The 23,213-nt window shown below is 39.3% G+C and overlaps 1 long non-coding RNA gene across 1 annotated transcript; it reads left to right on the forward strand.

Moving 5' to 3' along the window:
- The first annotated feature begins 2,046 nt into the window (after nucleotides 1–2,046).
- LOC103691856 (uncharacterized) lies at nucleotides 2,047–15,514 on the forward strand. The gene is made up of 4 exons (XR_591596.4): nucleotides 2,047–2,804; nucleotides 9,097–9,288; nucleotides 9,785–9,942; nucleotides 12,111–15,514. It is a non-coding gene; the product is annotated as an uncharacterized LOC103691856 (long non-coding RNA).
- Nucleotides 15,515–23,213: the final 7,699 nt, after the last annotated feature.

Genomic DNA, 23,213 nt, shown 5'->3' on the forward strand with positions numbered 1-23,213 from the left:
AACTCAGTGAGGGTGACCTTAGCCAAAATGTCCAATATTGGGGAGGGGAAACTTGAAGAGTCCACCTCCAGTAGATAGACAGGGCCTCAAGCAAAGGGACAGGGCTACTAAGGCACAGTCTTAATTTCTGACCCAGAACTGTTCCTGTCTAAAAGATCTACAGAGTACAGAGGGTCAAGAAATCGAACAAAAATATGTAACAGGGGGGATGAGGAACTGGGAACAGCCACTGGACGCTCCTAGGACCAAACAGGGATCACTTTAGCCGAAATGTGCAAAGAAGGGGGGATAGAACCTGTAGTGACCACCTCCAGTAGATAGGCATTGACCCTACTTGAGAGATGGGGCCACCCACCCGGTTCAACCTAGAAATGTTCCTGTCCAAAGGAAAAACTGGGACAAAATGGAGCAGAGACTAAAGGGCCAACCAAGGACTGCCCCACCTGGGGATCCATCATGTCTGCAGACACCAAGCTCAACACTGTCGCAGTGGTCAAGAGGGGTTTGCTGACAGGAACCTAGTCTGGTGATTCCTGAGGGAGTCCGGTCAGCAACTGACCAATGTAGATGGGGATCCTTGGAGTCAACGATCAGACTGAGCTCAGGGAACTTGGTGAGGAAGCTGGTGGAAAGACTGGAGGGGTGGAGGGGGCGGGTTGCGACCTTTTTGGAAGAACATCAAAGGCTGGCCTGACTACCCAGTGCTCCCCGAGTCTAGTCTACCAACCAAGGAATGTACCTGGATGTATCCATGGCTCCAGATACATTTGTAGCAGAGGATGCCCTTGCCTGACAGCAATGGAAGGGGAGCTTCTTGGTCCTGTGGAGGCTTGATGCCTCAGCATAGGGAATGCTAGAGTGATGGGGTGGGAGAGTGTGAGTTGGTTGGGGTGCACCTCATACAAAGGGGAGGGGGTAGGCAGATTTAGGGAGGGGTTGTGGAAGGGTAGCCGGGAAGTGGGATATCTTGGGATAGGGGGTTGGTGGAGGCGTAACCCGGAAGTGGGATATCATTTGAGATGTAAACAAACGGAATGCCCCCCCCAAAATTAAACAAACAAACTGCAGAGTCAAAAATGGAGATGAAACTGAAAGAAAGGCAGTCCAATGACAGCCCAATCCTGGGATCCATCTCATAGGAGGTCACCAAGGCCTGACATGATAATTGATGGTATGATGTGCATACAGACAGGAGCCAAGCATGGCTGTCCTCTGAGAGGCCCTACCACCAGCTGACTGAGACAGACACAGATACTTAACACCTAACCATTGAACTAAAGTTGGGGCCCCGTATGGCTGAATTAGACGAAGGACTGAAGAAGCTGAAAGGGAGAGGGACTCCATAGGAAGACCAACAGTCTCAACTTACCCAGACCAGGGGGAGCTCACAGAGACTGAGCCACCAAACAGGAGCATGCACAAGCTGGTCTGAAGTCCCTGGCACAAATATAGCAGAGGTCTGCCTGCTCAGGCCTCAGTGAGAGAATATGTGCTTAGTTCTTGAAAGACTTGAGGTCCCAGGAATGAGGGAGGCCTAGTGAGGGTGGAGCACCCTCTTGGAGGTAAGGGGGAGGGAAAATGGGCTGAGGAACTATGGGATGGTGGAATGAGGGGAGGTGCAATGACTGGAATGTAAATATAATAATAATTATTATTACTATTATTATAATAATAATAAAGAAGATAGCAATAAACTGACTTCTAATGATATCCTGCTATGCACATAAATTGATACCTTATGGTAGTATTCCTGATTATATCACATCAGATGACAGCTGTCACGGAGAAATAGTAATGACTCACTCTTTCATAGGCTTTATTTTTACAGAGGAAACCTACTTTACCTACTAGCACAATCTGTTAGTAGATCGTGAACTAAGAAATGAGACCTGTTACAGTATCCATGACAGACAGCACCACACCTGGGCTATAAATATTGTCATTTAACTATTAAAGATTTGAATATGCATAGATGTTTGTATTATGAACTGATGCAGAAGGAAGCTGTGGTAGATGAACCTCTGAAATCCACTGTATGACATTTTCTTCCTGATTCCTATGTTTATTAAGCATATTTAGTTATGTTTTAACAATGCATATATTTAAAGTTGCATAAATAGGTTTGCATTTGAAACCATTTACCAACAGAGTTCCATTGGAAACACTGTAAAACAGCATGGATGTTTTCACTTAAGGAATTTTAGTACATCACCATTTTTCAAAAGAATAAGAAATGCTATGTTAATATTTGAATGTTTATTCCATAAAGTTATTTACCTATTTACTTAAAGATCCAGTTCAGAGACCGTTTGCCTCTAGTGAATATTTCCACTAAAGTCTGAAGTGAGTAAATGGATGAACTTTAATTCCAGGAAGAACTTTGGAATTGCTTTCCTGAATGGAGACTCTTTTAACACATAATAAAGAGAGTTATGTATATCTTATAAGTATCTCAAAGTGTTTAACTGAGAAATGTTCCTGTCTAAAGGAAGAACAGGGACAAAAAATGGAGCAGAGACCAAAGGAAGGTTCATCTGGGGACTGCCCCAGTGGGGGATCCATCTTGTCTGCAGACACCAAATAGGACACTATGATCAAGCAGCACTGGCTGACAGGAACCTGGTATGGCTGCTCCTTTGGAGGCTCAGCCAACAACTGACCAATGCAGATGTGAAAGCTTGAAGCCAACCAGCAGACTGAGAGACCCTGGTGGAGGAGCTGTCAGAAGGCCTGGAGAAGCAGAGGGGGATTGCGACCCCATATGAAGAACAGCATTGGCTGTCTGGACCACCTAGTGCTTGCAGGTAGACCATCAAACAAGGAGTGTATAGGGAGAGATTCGTGGCTCCAGATCCATTTACAGCAATAGGAGGGGAGGTCTATGGTCCTGTGGAGGTTTGATGCCCCAGTGTAGGAGGATGCTGGAGTGGTGGGGCAGGAGAGTGTGGGTGGATGGGAGAGAACCCTCACAGAGGCAAAGAGGAGGGGGAGGACAGATGTGGATGAGGGGGTTGTGGAGGAGTAACAGGGAAATGGGATATCATTTGAGACTTAAATGAATGGAATGACATAATTTACAAAGGAAAAAATGAAAATCAAATGCTATCATAAAAATAAGTATTTAATAGAACTCATTCCTTAATTCAGCTAATACTTAATGTGCAATATGTACTAGAATTATTTACATGCTACTGCATTTATTATTGGAAAGAAGAAATTTCATTGTTTAAAACATTTAAGGAAAGCACTTTACAAAAGGGTGATTCATTTTGATCATTTTTAGTGTCATTATTTTTATCTCAAAGTACAATAGATCCTACTGCCAGAAAGTAAAGGGAAAACGAGTTACTTTTCAATTTAGTTACCTTTATATATACATATATACATATTGTATATATACATATATTCATTCCAAGATTTCTAAATTTGCAAACGTTCTATTGGTTCTACAATTTCCATTAAAATTCTTCATTTTGAAATATAAAACCCAATACATCTTCTCTTAATACAGAGGCTTAGGATTTAAGCTAATTTAATAAAGATTTTAAATGAAGTTGGAATAGTCAGTGACTCATAGGTCACAAGTGGGTGGCAGGTGACAGAGGGGAAGGCCTCCAGGCAGAAAAGAGACTTTTAGTACTTGTTCTCCAGTCAAATGGAATGAGATATTATGAGGTATTACTTCCTCTGTTATTTTAACCTATGGTTAGTGCATAAGTCACATTTCCCCACACTTCTATGCATGAAAGTAATATTTACAGAATTTGTGAAAAGAAACTTGTCAACTATCCTCCCTCAATACCAACAAAACTGAAGCTTAAATATTTTTTTAAAAAAAATTAAGCTTATGCTTACAGATTCAGGGTGATTCCTTCTGTTCTTTCTTCCCCCATTATTGAAGGAAAGCATTTAGCTGTCTACTTGGGGTTCTATGACAAAGGAAATCATAGCCATTTTATGCAAATATTAACAGATTTGGGTGATCACCCTGAGTAACTTAGAGTTCCTCAGAGAAAACAAATAATCCATTTAAACCTACATTATATCAAGTGAATGATTTTGCTTTCCTAACTAGACATGTTCACACATCCATCAATATCTAAACAGAAAGTTTGGTACCATAACTTCAGCACTATTTTCACATTTTTAGAGTGAACTATCCATAATTTTTAAGGTCAATGATGTATTTAAATCCTCAAATTCTAGGCACTTAATAGTAGTACTAGCAGAGTAAATCTCTTTGTTTTATCTGAATACATTGAACAACAGACTAATTTATTATTGAAGCACAAAAATCATAAATTAATAGTAGAAACATAGGAGTCTAGGGAGATGATGTGTGGTTAAAGGATTGTGATGCTCTTATAGATGGCCAAGGTCCCGTTATCAGGATGCTCAAAACCGCTTGTAACACCAAATGGAGCTTCAAGATTCCAACACACTCATAGCATCCATGGTTACCCAAGACCCATTCTAACACCCTACCTCTCTCACACCGATAGATAGATAGATAGATAGATAGATAGATAGATAGATAGATAAATATTAAACCTTTTAAAAATAAAAATATAAACTCAATAAAAAATTTTATTTTTATTTCTTTTAGAAATTATGATATTAATGGTCCACATATAACCTTGAAAACAAATCTATACAAATTATATTACTAAATTTATTGTGTCAATTTGTCTTTATTAACACATAAGAATTACAAGGGTTAGATAGATATTTCAGTAGTTATGAGCACTTGCTACTCTTGCAGAGGACCTGGGAGGTTCTGAATACCGTATAAGACAGCTCTCAACTGCCCATAGCTACCGTTTAAGAAAGATCCAATGCCTTCTGGTTCCTGAAATCAGCTGCATGCACATAGCATACACACACGCACACGCACACCCACACACACACGCACACACACACCCACACACACACGCACACGCACACACACATACATATGCACACACACATCCATGTATTTCCCCACACACATATACATAATTTTTTAAGTTTCTAAAATAATAAATCCTTTCAAATGAAATAAAATGCCAGTCTATATAAGTGTGATTATAATTAACAAATTCTATCTTACAAAGTACTGCTTATAGTTAACAATGTTAAGGAAATCCTATATGTTAATTTAATTAAATACCTTGCATGAGTGAAGGACATAGAAATCATTTAACTTACTAGATTTTATCAGGGAAGAAATGTTTATTTTTCAATATATAATAATAATTTGCTATAGAACAAGCACAGGGATAAGCTCTGAATATACCTCAGGGAACTTAATAAAAATATCTTTTTCTTCTATCATTCTGATAAAACCTGTGAGTAAACATCAGCTTAAAATGTAACTATTAAAAGGCATGAAAAAAATTCCAAAAAAATTATGGAAAGTTCACATAAATCATGTGATCACAAATTGTCAGTGCCAAAAGAGAAATGACTAGCTTCTTAAGGAGAAAGGAGCACCTGGAATGTTAATGTCAACTTAAGTATGACCCTTAAGATGTAACCAAGTCAGTCGTGAGGGTGACAGATTAAAATGTTTGTAATTTTTAATATTTGGGATATTCCAATGATTCAGTGACAGTGAAACAGTAGAACAAATGTGAAAATCAGTAGAATAGTGACTGAGATCAGACAATAACTGCAAGTCCTTAGTGAACAATGAATGATAAAAAGCAAAAGCTAATCTCAGATATTAAAGAAGTGATAATAAAACCCCATAGTCCTATATAGAATGCTATGGAAAACACAGTAAAGAGAGGCTGGGACATAGAAATATGAGAAAATGAGATGGTATAGAGACATTAAGGCTGGGAAAATATTTGAGGAAGCAACTTCTTGACTTATTAGGGAATCACTGAATTTACCACTATCCCTACTCCTCAGTTTAAGACAAGAATTACAGTGATATTTCAGTGTGCATTTCTGACTGGAGAATAATCACAGTAAAAGTGTGTGAAGGAGATGATGAAAGATGAAATGCTACTGGAAACTTTGATAGCAGGAGATCAGAAATGAGAAAATAGGTATGCTTTTAGGAACAGCAAGGGTTCATAATTAGAAGGTCTTCTAAGTTAAGGATTACAAATACAGGATGCTCTAAAAGATGAAAAAGTATATGCCTTAAGAATGCCTAACATAAGCAGAAAATGTCACGGTAGTCGAAAATATCAAGTTGAGTTATACTTGCTGCCTATTGGGACCAAACAATCTTTTGTAATCCTTTTCCCAGTGTTTTCAGAAGTCTGTGGGAGTGGAAGAAAGAGAAATTCAGTTACCTAGTTAAAAGACTGCTTTGTAGGAAGGATTAAAAGCAATAGAGACATTTCAACAAGTTTTGGCAGAACTAGAAATGTTAAAAAGTAGTAGAATAAATAGTAGGATTAGATTTCTTAATAACATACATATTTGCATAAGCCTGCAAGTGAATTCCATAATAAAGGAAATAAATTGGACACAAAAGCTGAACAAATTATACTGAAAATCTTCAAGGACCTCATAGCGCAGCAGTCCCTTCTCCAAAGAGCTTGAAATGAAACCTGGATTGACATGGAATTGAAGATAACACTGTGGAGATAAAAGAAAAGTTAAAGCAAGATTCAATTGGCAGAAACAATAAATGATTATAATACTATATATATATTTTCAGAATTATGAAGGTAAAAAATGGAAGGCAGTTACATGTTTTAAGGAGAAAAGAATAACCTAAATAGGTTGGTGATGTTTGAGGGCTAAATGAAAAGAATGATACAATTCCAGGCAGCTCCTGATGCCCACCCATAGATGGAGTCAGCTAGTTTTGCACTGCTATGTTTCTTCTTTCATTTGCTTCCGATTGCCTGACAGCAAAAACAGAACGAGCAAGCAGTGAGGAGATAGATGCTCAGGGGTGATGTATAGGAAGTCAGCAGCATCTCTGAAGATTGGAAGTAAAATGGAGTAATTTAAAGTTAGATCACATACATAAATAAAACGAGGTACAGCACAGCAATTCTGTTTTGTAATGAAGAGCATTAGAATGAAGTGCTTTCAAGATGAATGATAGGCATAACTCTTCCCCGAGAAGCTCATGCTCATGGCTTTGATGTGGACTGTTCTTTCTCCAAGTTAAATCTCTCTTCTCTCAGTTTTGCAATGCACATCTTTCTTTACAAATGTCTAAAAGTCTATTAAAATATTGTCTCCTTTTAAAAAAATTATAAGTTTGATAATTACATTTCTTCCTTCACGGTCTTTCTTCCCAAATCTCACATATAACCTTTGGCACTTCCTTTTAAATTCATGGTCTCCTCTTTTTTCACTGATTTTTATTTCATGCACACACCTGTGTGTGCATTCATACACAGAGATACATACTCTTACACAAATGCACACACACACACACACTTAAATATTGTACACACATATGACAGTATCTTCAGTCAGTATAATGCTGCTTGTACATGTATCTTCAGGGATGACCACATTGTACTAGACAATCAATTGATGTGGCGTGCTTGAAGAGGATCACCTCTCCTTCTCACAAGTCTTCTAGTTGTCTATATTTCTTTGTGATGGTTAAGAACTCATGAGTTTTTCTCCATCCACTTTAACATATCTCTTGGTGCTTACATTATGCAGCCATGTTGGAACCTTAACAACTTTGTTTCATGCTATAATATTTTTCAGTGTTGAAGCTAACCATGTTGGTTCCATATGTACAGAAAGACCTCCTCAGTCTACTACAGACAGCAGAATTGGGTTGTGCCTTCTGCTGCTGGTGCCCCCGCCATCTGTATTAGTGGTCTATACAATGATATTCATAAGCACTATTTGTGGGTTGCCTTCCCTGTGGCTTAGCTACTCCACTCTTTGGTTTCACTAACTTGATTAATTCTGACTTCTCCCCCTCCTCCTCTCTTATTTTCTGTATTGTTTTACCTTTGGCTTTTGGTCAGACACACACTCAGTGTTTAAAGAAATATCACTTGTCCAAAGATTAATCTTTTTAGATGTCCCTGTCCTGTGCTTAGTGTAATGATCATGGTTGAGTTGGAGGACAGCAACTTAAGAACAGATGTGGTCTTGACCTAAGCCACTCTTTTGTCAGAAAGAAAGTGCCTCAAGGCCGTCAGTTGAAATCAATGTTGTGATAATCAACAATGTGAATGTCCTTAACTAATACATTCTGGCTGTGAAGCACATCAGGAATGCTTTGATGTATGACATTATTGGATCGTTTTCTTGTTCCTAAACCTGTACCTGTTGGCTTTACTAACCTATCTATTTCAGTGTAGGTGAAGCTTGGGGTACTCTGTCACAGTTTTGTCACATTTTTCTACAACCTTCAACTTTTACCTGTTCACACTGGTTCGAATTTTCATCTATAACATCTTGCTAAGTGATATTCATCTTTTAAAACATAAGTGATATTCATCGTTTAAAACAATGGTAAGGAAATACAGTATGATATGTATACTTAGAAGTCTCCACCTTTATCTGTTGATCTTTCTGCTTTCATTTTTAGAAAGGTAAGTTTTCTATTTCTACTAAGAGATTTATACATTTGGAAGTACAGACATTGGATTAAGGATTGCTTAGTGGCTTAGTGTTATAATGATAATAGTCAAACTAATGTGAACATGACAGTTCATTCCCATAAGCCCAGCTTTTGGAATTGGATGCACAAAGATTATGAATTCAAAACTAACCCTGAACCTAGGCTGCAATTTGGGAATCAACCTATATTACATAAAGTTGTCTCAAAGTAGATATTATAGTAATTTAAAACTAAGTAATAGGGGTTGGGGATTTAGCTCAGTGGTAGAGCGCTTGCCTAAGAAGCGCAAGGCCCTAGGTTCGGTCCCCAGCTCCGAAAAAAAAGAACCAAAAAAAAAAAAAAAACTAAGAAATAATAAATATGAATGAAAGCTATAAAATCTTTGGGTCTTTTGGTCTATATTTATGTATGATTACATGGTTTTATATGTACCCTACCTCTTTGTGTATGATTATGAGGTAGCATAAGCTTTGCTTTAAATAGTAAAAATGTCAAACAGCTACACAAAATACTGAAGTCTTGATCATGACATGGTCTTGCTTTCTCAGTTCTGCAATGTAACACGAGGAGAGCAGGTCTCTCAAGGAGTAATTACTCACACTTCAGAGTGAAGCCTTGCATTTATGGATAACTGTCACCATATGGAGATTGCTTTTATGTGAGTCTCTGCTGTCCTGAAATTCAAGGTGACAACAAGTTTAGAATAATGACTTTTCATTCTGCCTTCAGCCTTGGGGAAGGTAAGTCAAAGAGCCATTCTCTAACTGATAACATGCCTATGCAGAGGCAAACAGGATTGTATCCAAAGTAAAGGAAACAGACATGAAGGGACAGTTAACATGCCGTCTCTTTATCCTGGCTTTAGCAAACCTTGTGAGCCCAAGTGAGTCAGTTCCTCTTAACAAAAGTAGGTTTTTGAGGAGAGACAGAGCAATCTAGTGCTTTCTCAGAGGACCTGATGATAGAACGAAAGGAACCTAGTTCTGTGTCCTTGCCCAGGAGTAACTTTGGCAAGGGAGTCTGGGGGTCTGGAAGGAGTTAAGGTTTTGGTTCTCAGGAATTGGACTTTTCCCTCCTGAAGAGACTGATGTTACCAGTTGCACAGCACTGTGTGTTGGTCTGTTATGTTGGAGTTATCCTGTGTTCCCACTGTGCAGCATTCCTTGATTAGCTTTCTGCTGATTTTTCCCATATAAAAGGATGCATTTTTGCTGACTCTGTCATATTTTTCTCCAGGAAATAATGTATAAGATGCTGTACTTCTCTATAAGTTTGATTAGCAAGCGACATCGCCTGGGAAAGAACCCCTAAAACCAGCTCTCACTGTGCGTTTAACTTCTCAGCTCCTGGCCAACTCCCCATTATGACACTGTCACTGAAGAATCTGTTTCCAGGTTGGCTTTTGACACCTCTTATAATATATCTTAAATCTATGTCTAGTTAATTTAAATTTGTTGGAAAGAAAAAACCAGGAGGCTCTAGGACTATTAGCAGAATTTGTCTGTGTTTATAACTTTTAGGTATTTAAGATAAAGTGTGCTTCCTGGGTGTCACAGAAAATCTGTGTCTACACTGAAATATATAGAAAAATTACATTTTGTTGGAAAATATAAATGTTATAAGTGAACTATTGTAAAGAAAATATAAGATAAGAATCATCATCAAGTGGACAAAAAGTAACATAAAACCTAGCTGTGGGAATATGGTTTTAACATAGATGGTACTTTTAATGATTTATTTTTATTTTTAAATGTGTGTGTCTGTTTGGGTGTCTGTGTGTCTTTGTGCATGTGAATATATGTGCGCGTGCATGTGTGCATGTGTGCAGACATGAGTGTGTGTGTGTGTGTGTGTGTGTGTGTGTGTGTGTACATGCATCTGTTCACCATAGAGACAGCAACAAGATGTCTATTGATATTCCAGATCTAGAATTACAGGTTACTGAGAGTTGCTACACTTAGGTACTAGAAACTAAGCTCAGGTCTTCTCTAATAGTGGTACATCTTCTTATCCATTGAACCTGGTTACCACCTCTAATACAGAATGTTAAAATGGTTTGCACCATAAGCCAATATTGTCTTAGCCAAAAAGGGTTGTTTTAAATGTAAATAGAGAAATCAGTACAAAAGTAGAAAGTTTAAGAACTCCATGAAGACAAAAAGTACAGCCCTTAAGGACATATAAATATAGACATAGATCAGTGCTTTGCTGAATCCTCACGGAGAAGCTGTTTCTTCTACCTGTAGAATGTAATTAACACGGAGACCACTGCTGAATAACATGCAGAGAATGAGGCTTTGGAGCACTCGGTCCTAAAAGGGACATCTGAATCACCCCCCTCTACTCAAGGCTCAGGGATTTATCCAGAAGAGGAGGTGGAAAGATTGCCAGAATCAGAGGTGATAAAGAGCTGAAGGATGTGGCATTTTCCATACAAAATAGGGCTGAGGCACAAATGAATCCACAGCCTATGACAGCATGGTGAAGACCTTTACAAGTTCAAACCTGACAAAATCCAGGAATGAAGAAAGATGAGAGGGTTGGCAGAAAATCCCATTGCCAACCAAGAGACTGTTTGCAATTAATAACTGCCGGGAGATGGAAAATTAGTTTTCTTCAAAAGAGAGACCCTGCAGCATGCCAAACACACTTCAGGGAAAGCAGTTAGCTCAGGAATTTTGGGCAACACAAATGAGACTCTCTTTAGTTTGGGTTTTGTTTGTTTTGCATTTTTTCCTTGTAAATTGTTTTGTTTTAATTTTAAGAAAGAATATTAAGTGGGTTGAAGTAAGAAAGTGGTAAATCAGGGATGGAAATGGAGAAAATGACCAAAATATATTTTAGGAATAATAAAAATGAATGAAAATAAATATCAGAGAAACAGAAAGATTGAAGATGGTAAGAATAATTTCTAGCTTAGATTTTATTATAGATTCATGTCACCTATTAATCTCCCCTCCTTCTTTGGGAAAAAAGCTACAAAAACAGATAATGGAACCCCAAACATCCCTACACTAAAATTTAAATTCAGCTTTGGAGTTTCGACAATGGGAATAAAATAGTGACTTCCAAAAAAAGCTCTGGGGAGTGACTAGAGGCATAAAAAGGACGGTAAGAGTGAAGCACTAGAGAATTGTATACTTCCCTAGGCAAATGAAGCCATCCCATAACCTCTGCTAGGTGGAAAGAGATTCTAGGAGTCAAGCCTTGTGGCTGTACAAATCCTGGAAACAGAGAAAGCACTGTCAGCAAGGTTCTAAGAAGCTGAGCCCCTGTTAGCTCTGCAAAGGGAGAAACCATTTTAAGGGACAGTATCCTACCATTCAAGGGACGAAAGGACTTTAAGCTCAATTTGCTGCCCTTAAATTGTAAATCTGCCCCATTATTTCCTAGTGAAGCTTTCTCTCAAGGAAATAAGCATCCAAGAGCTCCAGGTAGCTCAAAGTAGCAGGCAAAAATATTAAGTTCATTTTCTGCACTGGGACTTTTTTATGGTTAAACCACGTCTCCCACCTAAGTGGTTTTGTGAAATAACATTCTTACTTCTCTGTTGTTCTGACAGAAACAACTTGAAGGAAACATTTATTTGGGATCATACTTCAAGGTGAAAGGTGAAGTCCATCCTGGCACAGAGTTGAGCCAGCAGAACCTTGAAGTAACTGATTACATTAGGGCCATAGTCAGGAAGAAGAGAGCAATAAATACTGTGAAAAGGCAATGCTTTCCTCCAGAGAAAGTCCAACATCACATCCCAGGAAATGGTGCCACCCACAACGGGATGTCTTCTTATATCAATTAATCAAGACCATCCTTCACAGGTATTCCCATGGCTAATATAACCTGCATAATTATCTCTTGTAGGTATGTTCAGAGACTTCTTTGCTAAGAAATTCTAGATCTTTAGTTTTTATTAATTATTCCATTTGTTTACATCTCAAATGATATCCCACTTCCTGGTTACCACTCCACCGACGCCCCCATCCCACATCTGCCCTTTCACCTCCCCTTTGCCTATACGAGGGTGCTTCCTGGCCCACCCATACTATCCCACCCCACTAGTACAGCATCCTTCTAGGCTGGGGTATCATACCTCCCTGGGACCAAGGATCTCCCCTTCTGTTGCTGTTAGTCAAGGCCATCCTTTGCTATATATGTAACTGGAGCCATGGATCCCTCCTGGTACACTCCTTGGTTGGTCGCCTAGACTCTGGGAGAACTGGGTGGTCAGGCCAGCCTGTGTTGTTCTTCCAATGGGGTTCCAATCCCCCTCTGCTTCTCTGGTATTTCGACCACCTCCCCCACCAAGTTCCCTGAGCTCATGATGATTGCCTCCAAGCATGCACATCTGCATTGGTCAGTTGCTGGCCAGACCTCCTCAGGAAGTACCACACTAGTTTCCTGTCAGTAAGCACCTCTTGACAGAGCAACAGTGTTGGGTTTGATGTCTGTACACATGATAGATCCCCAGGTAGGGATGTCCTTAGTTGGCTATTCCTTCAGTCTCTGTTCCATTTTTTTTTTTGTCATTGTTCTTACTTTGGACAGGAACATTTCTGGGTTTAAATACTTTGAGAAGGGTGGATGGCCCCAACCCTCAACCAGGGGCCATGCCTATCTACTGGAAGTGGTCTCAACAGGTTCCTCTTCTCTGCACATTTCTGTTTAAGGCATCCCTGTTTGGTCCTGGGAACCTCACATTTCCCTGGTGTCTGGGACCCTCCAGTGGCTATCCCCAGTTTCTCAACCCCTCTGGTACATATATTTGTTCGATTTCCTGACCCTCTGTACCTCTCTTACACCACCTCCAGTTCCTGATACTGCCACCTTTATTTCCTCTCCCTCTTTTCTCCCTCCCTAGACCCCCCCCCTCTCTACCTTCCACAATCATTCTTTCCCCCGCTCAATGCACACCTTGGTCTTCCTTCTATGCTCTACCTGGTCTTTGGTTTGCAATATGGGCATTGTGAGCTTTGGGGATAATATCCACTTATTAGTGATTATATACCATGTTTGTTCTTTGTGTCTGCGTTACCTCACGCAGGATGATACTTTCTAGTTCCATCCATTTACCTGTGAATTTCGTGAAGTCATTGTTTTTAATTGCAGTGTTGTGAATATGTACCACATTTTCTGTATCCATTCTTCTGTTGAGGGACATCTGGGTTGTTGCCAGCATCTGACTATTATAAATAAGACTGCTATGAACATAGTGGAGCATGTGTCCTTGTTATATGTTGGAGCATCTTTTGGAAATATACCTAGGGGTGGTATAGGTGGTTTATCAAGTGGAACTATTTCCAATTTTCTCAGGAAATACCAGACTGATTTCCAAAGTGGCTTTACCAGCTTGTAGTCCCACCATCAATGAAGGAGTATTTCTCTTTCTCCACATCCTTCCCAGCATCTGCTGTCACCTGCATTTTTGATCTTAGCCATTCTGATTAGTATGAGTTGGAATCTCAGGGTCATTTTGATTTGCACTTTCCTAATGACTAAGGATGTTGAACATTTCTTTAAGTGCTTCTGAGCCATTCAAGATACCTCTGCTGAGAATTCTCTATTTAGCTCTGTATTCTCTTTGTAATAGGCTTATTTGGTTCACTAGAGTCTACCTTCTTCAGTTCTTTGTATAGTTTGGATATTAGCCCTCTATCATATGTAGGGTTGGTAAATATCTTTTCCCAATCTGTGGGTTTCTGGTTTGTCCTATTGACAGTGACCTTTGCTCTGTACAAGCTTTTCAATTTTATGAGGTCCCATTTGTCGACTGTTGTTATTAAAACATAAGCCATTGGTGTTCTGTTCAGGAAATTTTGCTCTGTTCCCACGTATTGGAGGCTCTTCCCCACTTTCTCTTCTATTAGTTTCATCATATCTGGCTTTATGTGGAGGTCCTTGATCCACTTGGACTTAAACTTTGTACAGGGCAGTAAGAATGGATTGATTTGCATTCTTCTACATGCAGACCACCAGTTGAACCAGCACCATTTGTTGAAAATGCTATCCTTTTTTCCATTGGATGGTTTTAGCTTCTTTGTCAAAAATCAAACGACCATAGGTGTGTGGGTTCATTTCTGGAACTTCAATTCATTTCCATTGATCTACTTGCCTGTCTCTGTATTTTTAAAAATTCTGATAATAAAATTACATGGGAAGTACTCACTTAAAGGTTAGGGGATATTCTGAGATCAAAGTTCACTTCTTTAACTTAGCTCTGTAGCATATGGATGGCCAAGAACTGTACAAGTTTTAGTAGCAAAAGCAATGATGGGTGATTGGACGAAAAACTGGCTCTGATACTTCTGTTACAAAATTTAATGTAAATTCCTTCTTACACAGAAGCAAGAAAGAACTCGCTTTCTGCACGCAACTGGGGTTTACAATCTTAAAGTATTTGACAGACTCAAAGGAAATAGGAATCTGTTGCCCCTAGCAGATCAATGAAAAATTATTAAAAGACTTTGTGACTCATGTCATGTGGGATGACAGACATTAACAATTCTAGACACCTGTGCCTTTGGGGAAAAGAACTAATGTAGACAGTTCCACAGGTAGTAAAACCTATCTCCTGCTTCCTTAATTGAGAAAGGAAAAACAAGCCGTTGCCTCCATGGAACCAAACAGAAAGGAAACGCATTTTTCATGTAGGATGAAGATTAAAGTTTATACATATGGCTAGCTTTCAAAGATATAAATAACTTTCATGTTCCCTGACACTGTCTCAGTGTGGATAGAGGGCTGGCCTACATGACTAACAAAACCTATAAAGTGTTTCTATAATAAAACCTGTCTCTCTGAGTCCCATCTACTATGATCTAAGCAATGAAATTCATAAAGTCATACTATGTGACAGATCTCACTTGAGAAGTTTATTGGGGACGGGGTATGCAAAGGATGCCACTGGGGAAGGATGGAGGGAATAAGAGAGTGGGAAGAAGAGAGATGCCTTTCATTCTGGGATTTAGCTCATGTGCAGAGGGCAGATATGTGAATTGTGGCAAAAGTAGATATGGATATGGTGCATCTTGGTAGCAGTGACAATTTCTGCTGTCACTGGGTCCCAAGAGTCAGGCAGTGAAAATGCCTGATAACTAAAATTCTTTTTTGTTTATTATAAAAGATGAGGAACTAGAACACTGTGATGTTGTGGCAGGAATCAGGACATTGTGATCTTTGTTGTTTTAAACTTTTTAAATTAGTTAATTAACTTTTACACTCCAGGTTTTATTCTCTTCCTGATCCACCCCCGACTTTTCTACATCCCATACTTCCTCCCTGCCTCCCCCAGTCTCCACAAGAATTTCCCCACCCCACCCACCCCACCAGACCTCTGAACTCTCTGGGGTCTCCAGTCTCTTGAGGGATTAGGTGAATATTTTTTTACTAAATCCAGACCTGGGATTCCTCTGCTGTATATGTGTTGGAGGCCTCATATCAATTGATTAATGCTGCCTGGTTGGTGATCCAGTGTCTGGGAGAGCTTGGTGGGTCCTGGTTAATTGAGGTTGCTGGTTCTCCTATGGGGTGCCCTCTTCCTCAGAATCCTCCAGTTTTTCCCTAATTCAACAACCTCACTCTCACCAATGGACAGGTCATTGAAGCAGAAACTAAACAGAGACACAGTGAAACTAATAGAGGTTATGTACCAAATGGATTTAACAGATATCCATAGAATATTTAACCCTGAAACAAAAGAATACACTTTCTTTTCAGAACCTCATGGTACTTTCTCCAAAATCAACTATATAATTGGTCATGAAACAACTCTCAATTGATACAAGAAGATTGAAATAATCACATGCATTCTATGAGACCACCATAATATAAAGTTGGTCTTCAATAATAGCAAAAGCAACAGAAAACCCACATACATTTGGAAACCGAACAACTCTCTACTCAATGACAATTTTGTCAGGAATGAAGTAAAGAAAGATGTTAAAATCTTCCTGGAATTTAACAAAAATATTGACACATCATACCCAAACTTATGGGAAACAATGAAGGCAGTACTAAGAAGAAAATTCATAACACTAAGTACACTAGTAAAGAAACTGGAGAGATATTACACTAGCAAATTAACAGCAAACCTGAGAGCTCAAAAACTCACCAAATAGGACTAGACAGCAGGAAATAGTCAAACACAAGGTGGAAATCAACCAAATAGTAACAAAGATAGCAATACAAAGAATCAGAAAACCCAAAAGCTGGATCTTTGAAAAAATCAACAAGATAGATAAACCCCTAGCCAAACTACCTAAAGGGCCCAGAGGCAGTATTCAATTAACAAAATCAGAAATGAAAAGGGAGACATAACAATAGAAATGGAGGAAATTCAAAAAATCATCAGATCTTATACAAAAGCCTATACTCAGTAAGACTGAAAAATGTAAATGAAATGGATGATTTTCTATACAGCGACCACATACCAAATTAAATCAAGAGTGGGTAAACTTTATAAACAGGACCATGTCCCATAAGGAAATAGAAGAAGTCATTAACAACCTCCCAACCAAAAAAAAAGCCCAGGGCCAAAAGGATTTAGTTCAGAATTCTACCAGACCTTCAAAGGAGACCTAATACCAATATTCCTCAAACGAGTCCATAAAATATAAACAGAAGGAACACTACCTAGTTCATTCTATGATGCCACAATTATTCTGATACCTAAACCACACAAGGACTATAGCAAAAAAAAGAAAACTTCAGACTAATCTTGCTTATGAATATTGATGCAAAAAGACTCAGTAAAATTCTTGCAAACTGAATCCAAGAATACATCAAAACCATCATTCACCATGATCAAGTAGGCTTCAATCCAGGGCTGCAGGTTGGTTCAATAAATGAAAATCTATTAATGTTACCTACCATATAAACAAACTCAAAGGAAAAACAAATCATGTGATCATCTCCTTAGATCCTGAGAAAGCACTTGACAGAATACAACACTCCTTCTTGTTAAAAGTATTGAAGAGATCAGGAAATCGAGGCTCATACATAAATATAATAAAAGCAATTTAGTATAAACCAATAGCCAATTTCAAATTAAATGGAGAGATACTTAAAGCAATCCAACTAAAATCATGGACAAGACAAAGATGCCCTTTCTCTCCATATCTATCCAGCATAGTACTTGAAGTGCTAGCTAGAACAATAATACAACAAAACAAAATCAAAGGGATACAAAGTGGCAAAGAAGAATTACAGATATCACTATTTGCAGATGATATGATTGAATATAGAAGTGATCCCAAACATCTACCAGAGAAATTCTCCAGCTGATAAACATCATCAGCAAAGTAGCTGAATCAGTAACCTTCCTTTATTCAAATGACAATCGGGCTGAGAAATAAATTATGGAAACAACTCCCTTCAGAATAGCCACAGATAATATAAAATATCTTGGGGTAACTCTAACCAAACAAGTGAAAGATCTTTGTAAGAAGAATTTCAAGTCTCTCAAGAAAGAAATTGAAGAACACCTCAGAAAATGGAGAGATCTCCCATGCTCATGGATTTGCAGAATTAACATAGTAAAAATGACTATCTTAAAGGGCAATCTACAGATTTGATATAATCCCCATCAAAATTGCAACATAATTCTTCAAAGACATGGAAAGAGCAATTCTCAAATTAATCTGGAAAGGCAAAAAACAAACAACAACAACAACAAAAATAGTAAAAACAATTCTTAACAATAAAAGAATAGCTGGGGGAATCACCATCCCTGACCTCAAGTTCTACTACAATGCAATAGTGATAAAAACTGCCTGGTATTGGTACAGACACAGACAGGCTGATCAGTGGAATAGAATTGAAGACCCAGAATTAAAACCACACACTTACCACACTTGATCTTTGACAAAGAAGCCAAGAATATACACTGGAAAAAAGGAAGCATCTTCAATAAATGGCACTGGTCTAACTGACGATCTGTATGTAGAAAAATGAAAATAGACTCTTATATGTCACCATGCACAAAGCTCGAGTCCAAATGGTTCAAAGACCTTGACACTGTGCTCTTTTGACAACTTCCTGCTATCTGGCTGTGTTGTCATCTTCCTGGAACTGTCAATCTTCACCATCAAGGCACACTCAGTAATTGTGATCCTCAGTCTCTGTGGCTAGTGATTAGTAGTCCTGTAACACTAGCTGATTAATATTTTGATTAGAGGGTCTTTTCTAATTTGTGATTAAACAAATGTATAAAAGATATTGATAAAGGAGGGTGCAATTAGTAAACACAGAAAAATGACAGGGAGGAGAGTCAGGAAGGACATTATCCAATTCCATGTGGGTTTTCAAAGGCTCAGGAGATAAAGTCATTGAGTTGTTCCTTATGGATTTGTAGGTCTGTTTGAAATTGTTAGATTTTTGTTTTTGACTACTGACTACTGGGTTAGTTGTCATAGAAATAGCATTCCTCTTGTAGGAAGAGACAAAGGCCATCTTTTTCAGCTGTAAAAAGATCTAGACCCTGTTGGTTTTGAATTACCATAGTGGCCACAGAGTCAGTTAATCCTTGAAGAGTGAGTATGGTTTAGGGCACCTATTGGAGGTCCTGGATAAACTGAAAAGGAAGCTGATGATATAAGGTCAGAGAAATTGTCAGCACTGCTGTCCCAGTGGTGATACTGGCAGTGACTTCTGTGACAGCCAGTAAGATTTGAACTGCACTTTTATTAAAAAGGGCAGCTTTTGAGTCCATAACCAGCATTTATAAGGGCTTCACTCCATGTATCACCCTCAATTTGGGGAAGAGAAATACTAGCATGCAAACACTTGACCAACTAGCAGGTAGGCAATAGTAGATGGATACCATAAGGAATTGAGGTGTTATGGAGTGAAGAGCACTGGGGCTGTGATGAGGTATCAAGGATTATGGCATTGTGGCAGTCTAGGGGATTTAATTGCTCTATAGAATATTTCCCAGTTGTCTTAAAACAGCTATTCCAAAGATGATGATGTGAAAAAGTTAGGGAGTCATGGCAACACAGAGCTCAGGGCAGTTCATGAATGGTGAGGTAAGGTTGTTCAACTGGGTCACAGAAGAAGCTTTAAGCAGTAGCTTTGAGAAAGTTCCAGGAAATCTACACAGGCAACAGTCTCCAAAGCAGTGAAATTAGGAGCATGTAGGCTAAGGTCGGAATCTGAAGCAAAAGATGACATGACTCATTTGTATTATTTAAGAGACTGGAGGTCAAAGATGCAGTGACCTTGGAGGAGTGTTTAGTTACCTCTTCTACTTCCCATATCTTCAGGGGTTGAGAAATCAGGACAAATTTTCCCTAGCTACTAACCATGTTTACCAGGAGTCTGGGATTGAAGTGATGTCAGAGATTACCAGCAGTGCCTGTCTAATCACTTTACAATAACTTTGGTTACAGAGGAAACAGACAAAGAAAAGTCATTAAATGAAGGAGGAGGGATAGATATAAGGATGGTGACAATGTGAATTGGTACCCAAAAATCCTGCAATGATACAATTCTCCAATCCTATTTGAAGGAGCTATTTGTTATAAGTATGGATATCTTGAACCTCAAATTTCCATATTTCATATATAGGAGTTACTCTGGACAGAAGCAAACAAGAGAGAAAGGACAAAAGAAAGAAAAAAAAACTATCTTCAATCCAGTAGAGTTGAGCATGCCTGCTGGAGTTAGGTCTCATTCTTCTGGAACTGGGGAAAATGTGGTTGATAGAAGCATTCTGTGAAACTTATAAGAACAAGTTCCACTTGATATGTTGGAAGAGAAAATATCTTGAGGCAGGAGAATAAAGGGGCTTGAGATGGGATAGGTGAATCCAATGAGGGAGACTCTAAGTTTAGCAGCAGAGGGGCTCACAAGAATTATTTTGAAGGGGCTCTCCAGTTTAGGAGGAGGGGTAAGGGGCATTGTTCCAGAGAGGAAAGAAGGACCTGATCTCCAATGCTGATTGTGGACAGATAGGAGTTGGCATATGGCCAGGGTAGACAGTGGACAATAAAGTTCCATAGGAGAGATCAAAGATGACAGAGTAGGGAAGTGAGTAGGTAATCAGGGAGAAGCAGGGGGTTGAGTAAAAGACTGGGAGTCAGGGACAGTTGTCCATATATGAAATCAAATGGCAAGATAGAAAAGGTCACTTGGGAAGAGACAGTAAAAAAGGTCAATAACAAGATCTTTACCCAATCAAAGTGAAGTTTCTGTGATAGTTTGACAAGCAGATAGTTTTTTCAGAAGCAGTTAGTTTGTTCTATTTTTCCTGAGGACTCAGGGTGGTATGGGATTTGGGAAATATGGGAGGTGAATTCAGGACCATTGCCTCAGTGGAGGGAGGAATGGAATCCAAATCAAGGAAGGATCTCTCAGAGGAAGAGATCAGTGACTGTCAGAACCCTTTTGCTGTTTGTGGGGAATGCTTCCACCCATCCTGAGTTGGTGTCTACTAAGGCCAGAAGGTACCTACCACATTTGATTGTGGGCACGTGGGTAAAGTCAAATTGTCAGCTGGTCCCAGGCAGAGAACCTACTGTCTGGTGGGTAGGAAAAAGAGGGCTGATTGGAGTTGGAGTCTGACATTAATAGGTTTTACAAGAGGCAGTAATAACCCTTACGAAACTAACGTCCTCAGAGGTAGGCTGCAGCTGGATTTTAACCAAGGCAAGGCTTCACCATTAGGATGAAAGAGTTGGTGTGGATAGGACAAAATTTGTTGAGTGTCAGGACATGACAGTGGGAGTGTCAGTTGTAGCATAAGAATGTCCTGTGGTGGGTGAAATAGGTCTGTGCCTTCAAAAGCCACAGCTCTAGTTGTTTCATCAGCTGAGTACTGCCTTGAAAAGTGATGGAATTATCAGTTTCATGGGACTAGCAATGGATAAATCCAATAACCGTGGGGAAATGGGTGGTTTTTAGCATAACCATAATTTGGTCTGCATTAGTTATTGATCCTCCTTTTGGAGTAAGTAACTTGTGCTTTTTTAGATGGTAGCATTAAACAGGAAGATATGAAAGACATACTTGGAGTCTGTGTAGACATTTAGGGATTGGCCTTGTGCCCTGGAAAGCATGGGTGAGAATTGTTAGTTCAGCATACTGATTACTGGTGTGGTCAGAGAGAGCTTGTTCTTCGACCACCTCAGTATCTAATACTATGGCATAGCCAGCTTTTCAGACATTCTCATGTACAAAGGGACTCCGTCTGTGTACCAGGTATAATTAGTTCAAGACAATGTGTTCTCCTGTATGTTTAAGTGATGAGGTTATACTTCCTCTAAAGTTTCAGTGCTAGAATATGATGTGGAGTAATCTATATTTGGTCAGAAAGAAGATTTGAAATATTGAGAGGGGAGCATGATTGGAAAATAAGAGGAGAGCCTTCTACTAGTGCCACCTGGAAAGAAAGAGTGCTGGAGGGAAATAGTTTGTAAGCTTTTATATGTTAAAAGGTGGGACAGGTTCTGGGAGAAGACAGTGCTAGATAAGTTAGGTTTATTTTGGATTTGTGAAAGAGGAACTCATCAGCTACTAAATCAAATAAGTACAGTGCCCGTCCTTGGGTGGTAAGGTCTAATTTTGTTGATAGGTATGCCACTGGTGCAAAGGAGGGTCTCAGTTTGTCAGCTAGACCCTATAGGGCATATCCCTCTTTTTGTTGCATAAAAGAAGGGACAAGTTTGGTCTTGGGTAGTATGAGACTGGAGTCTGAAGGAGAACATGTTAGAGCTTCTGAAGAGTCTTTGTAATAGACTTGAGAAGGGGTTCATGTGTGGGTCCAAGGGCTGATTCAAATAAGGGGCAGGCTAAGAGGGAAAAGAGAGGACCCAGCAACATAAAAAGCCAGAGATTCCAGGGATGATAAAATTCTCCTCTTCAGTAGAGGGGACTGGAAATGGTTTTGTAAATTGGAAAAATTGTTAGTCCCAAGTAAGTGACCTGAGGGGAGGACAGTTTGGACATTAAATGGTGAGACTATATAGTCCTGGTTGGACAAGAAATGTAAAAGATCAGCGGTCTCAGTTTGCCTAATTCGTAAGGATGAACTGCAGAGAAGAATGTCATCTATATACTGTATGAGTTTAGATTTGGGGAGAGATGAGAGAACAGATAAAAGGCCAAGGCCTAGTCAAATAGGTATTGGCTGTCCTCCACTCCCTGGGATAGGACAGTCCAGATGAGTTTGGTAGAGAGGTATATGTCAGGATCAGTCCAGGTGAAAGCAGAATTATTTTGTTATTTGGTATCAAGGAGGAAGAGAAGCTGCCCTTGAGGTACAAGACTAAGAAATGGGAGGTCCCTGAGTGCATAATGGAAAGCAGTGTACAAGGCTTAGCTATGACAGGATAGAAGGGGGACCATTGCAGAACCGACTACCCCAAAGTGGTATGTTCCAGCTGCTTACAAGTGGGCTTTTTAAATTTTTTTTTAAATTGGATATCTTTTGATTTATATTTCAAATGTTATCCCCTTTCCTGGTTTCCCATCCATAAACCCCTATCCAATCCCCTCTCCCCCCTTCTTCTATGAGGGTGTTCCCCTATCCATCTACACACCCCTTTCTACCTCCCTGTCCTGACATTCCCCTGCACTAGGGGTTCCAGCCTTGGCAGGACCAAGGGCTTCTCCTCTCATTGGTGCCCAACAAGGACATGCTCTGCTATATATGCAGCTGGAGCCATTGGCT

The sequence above is a fragment of the Rattus norvegicus genome, chromosome 3, assembly GCF_036323735.1.
Source record: "Rattus norvegicus strain BN/NHsdMcwi chromosome 3, GRCr8, whole genome shotgun sequence".
In the NCBI taxonomy this organism is placed as follows: Eukaryota; Metazoa; Chordata; class Mammalia; order Rodentia; family Muridae; genus Rattus; species Rattus norvegicus.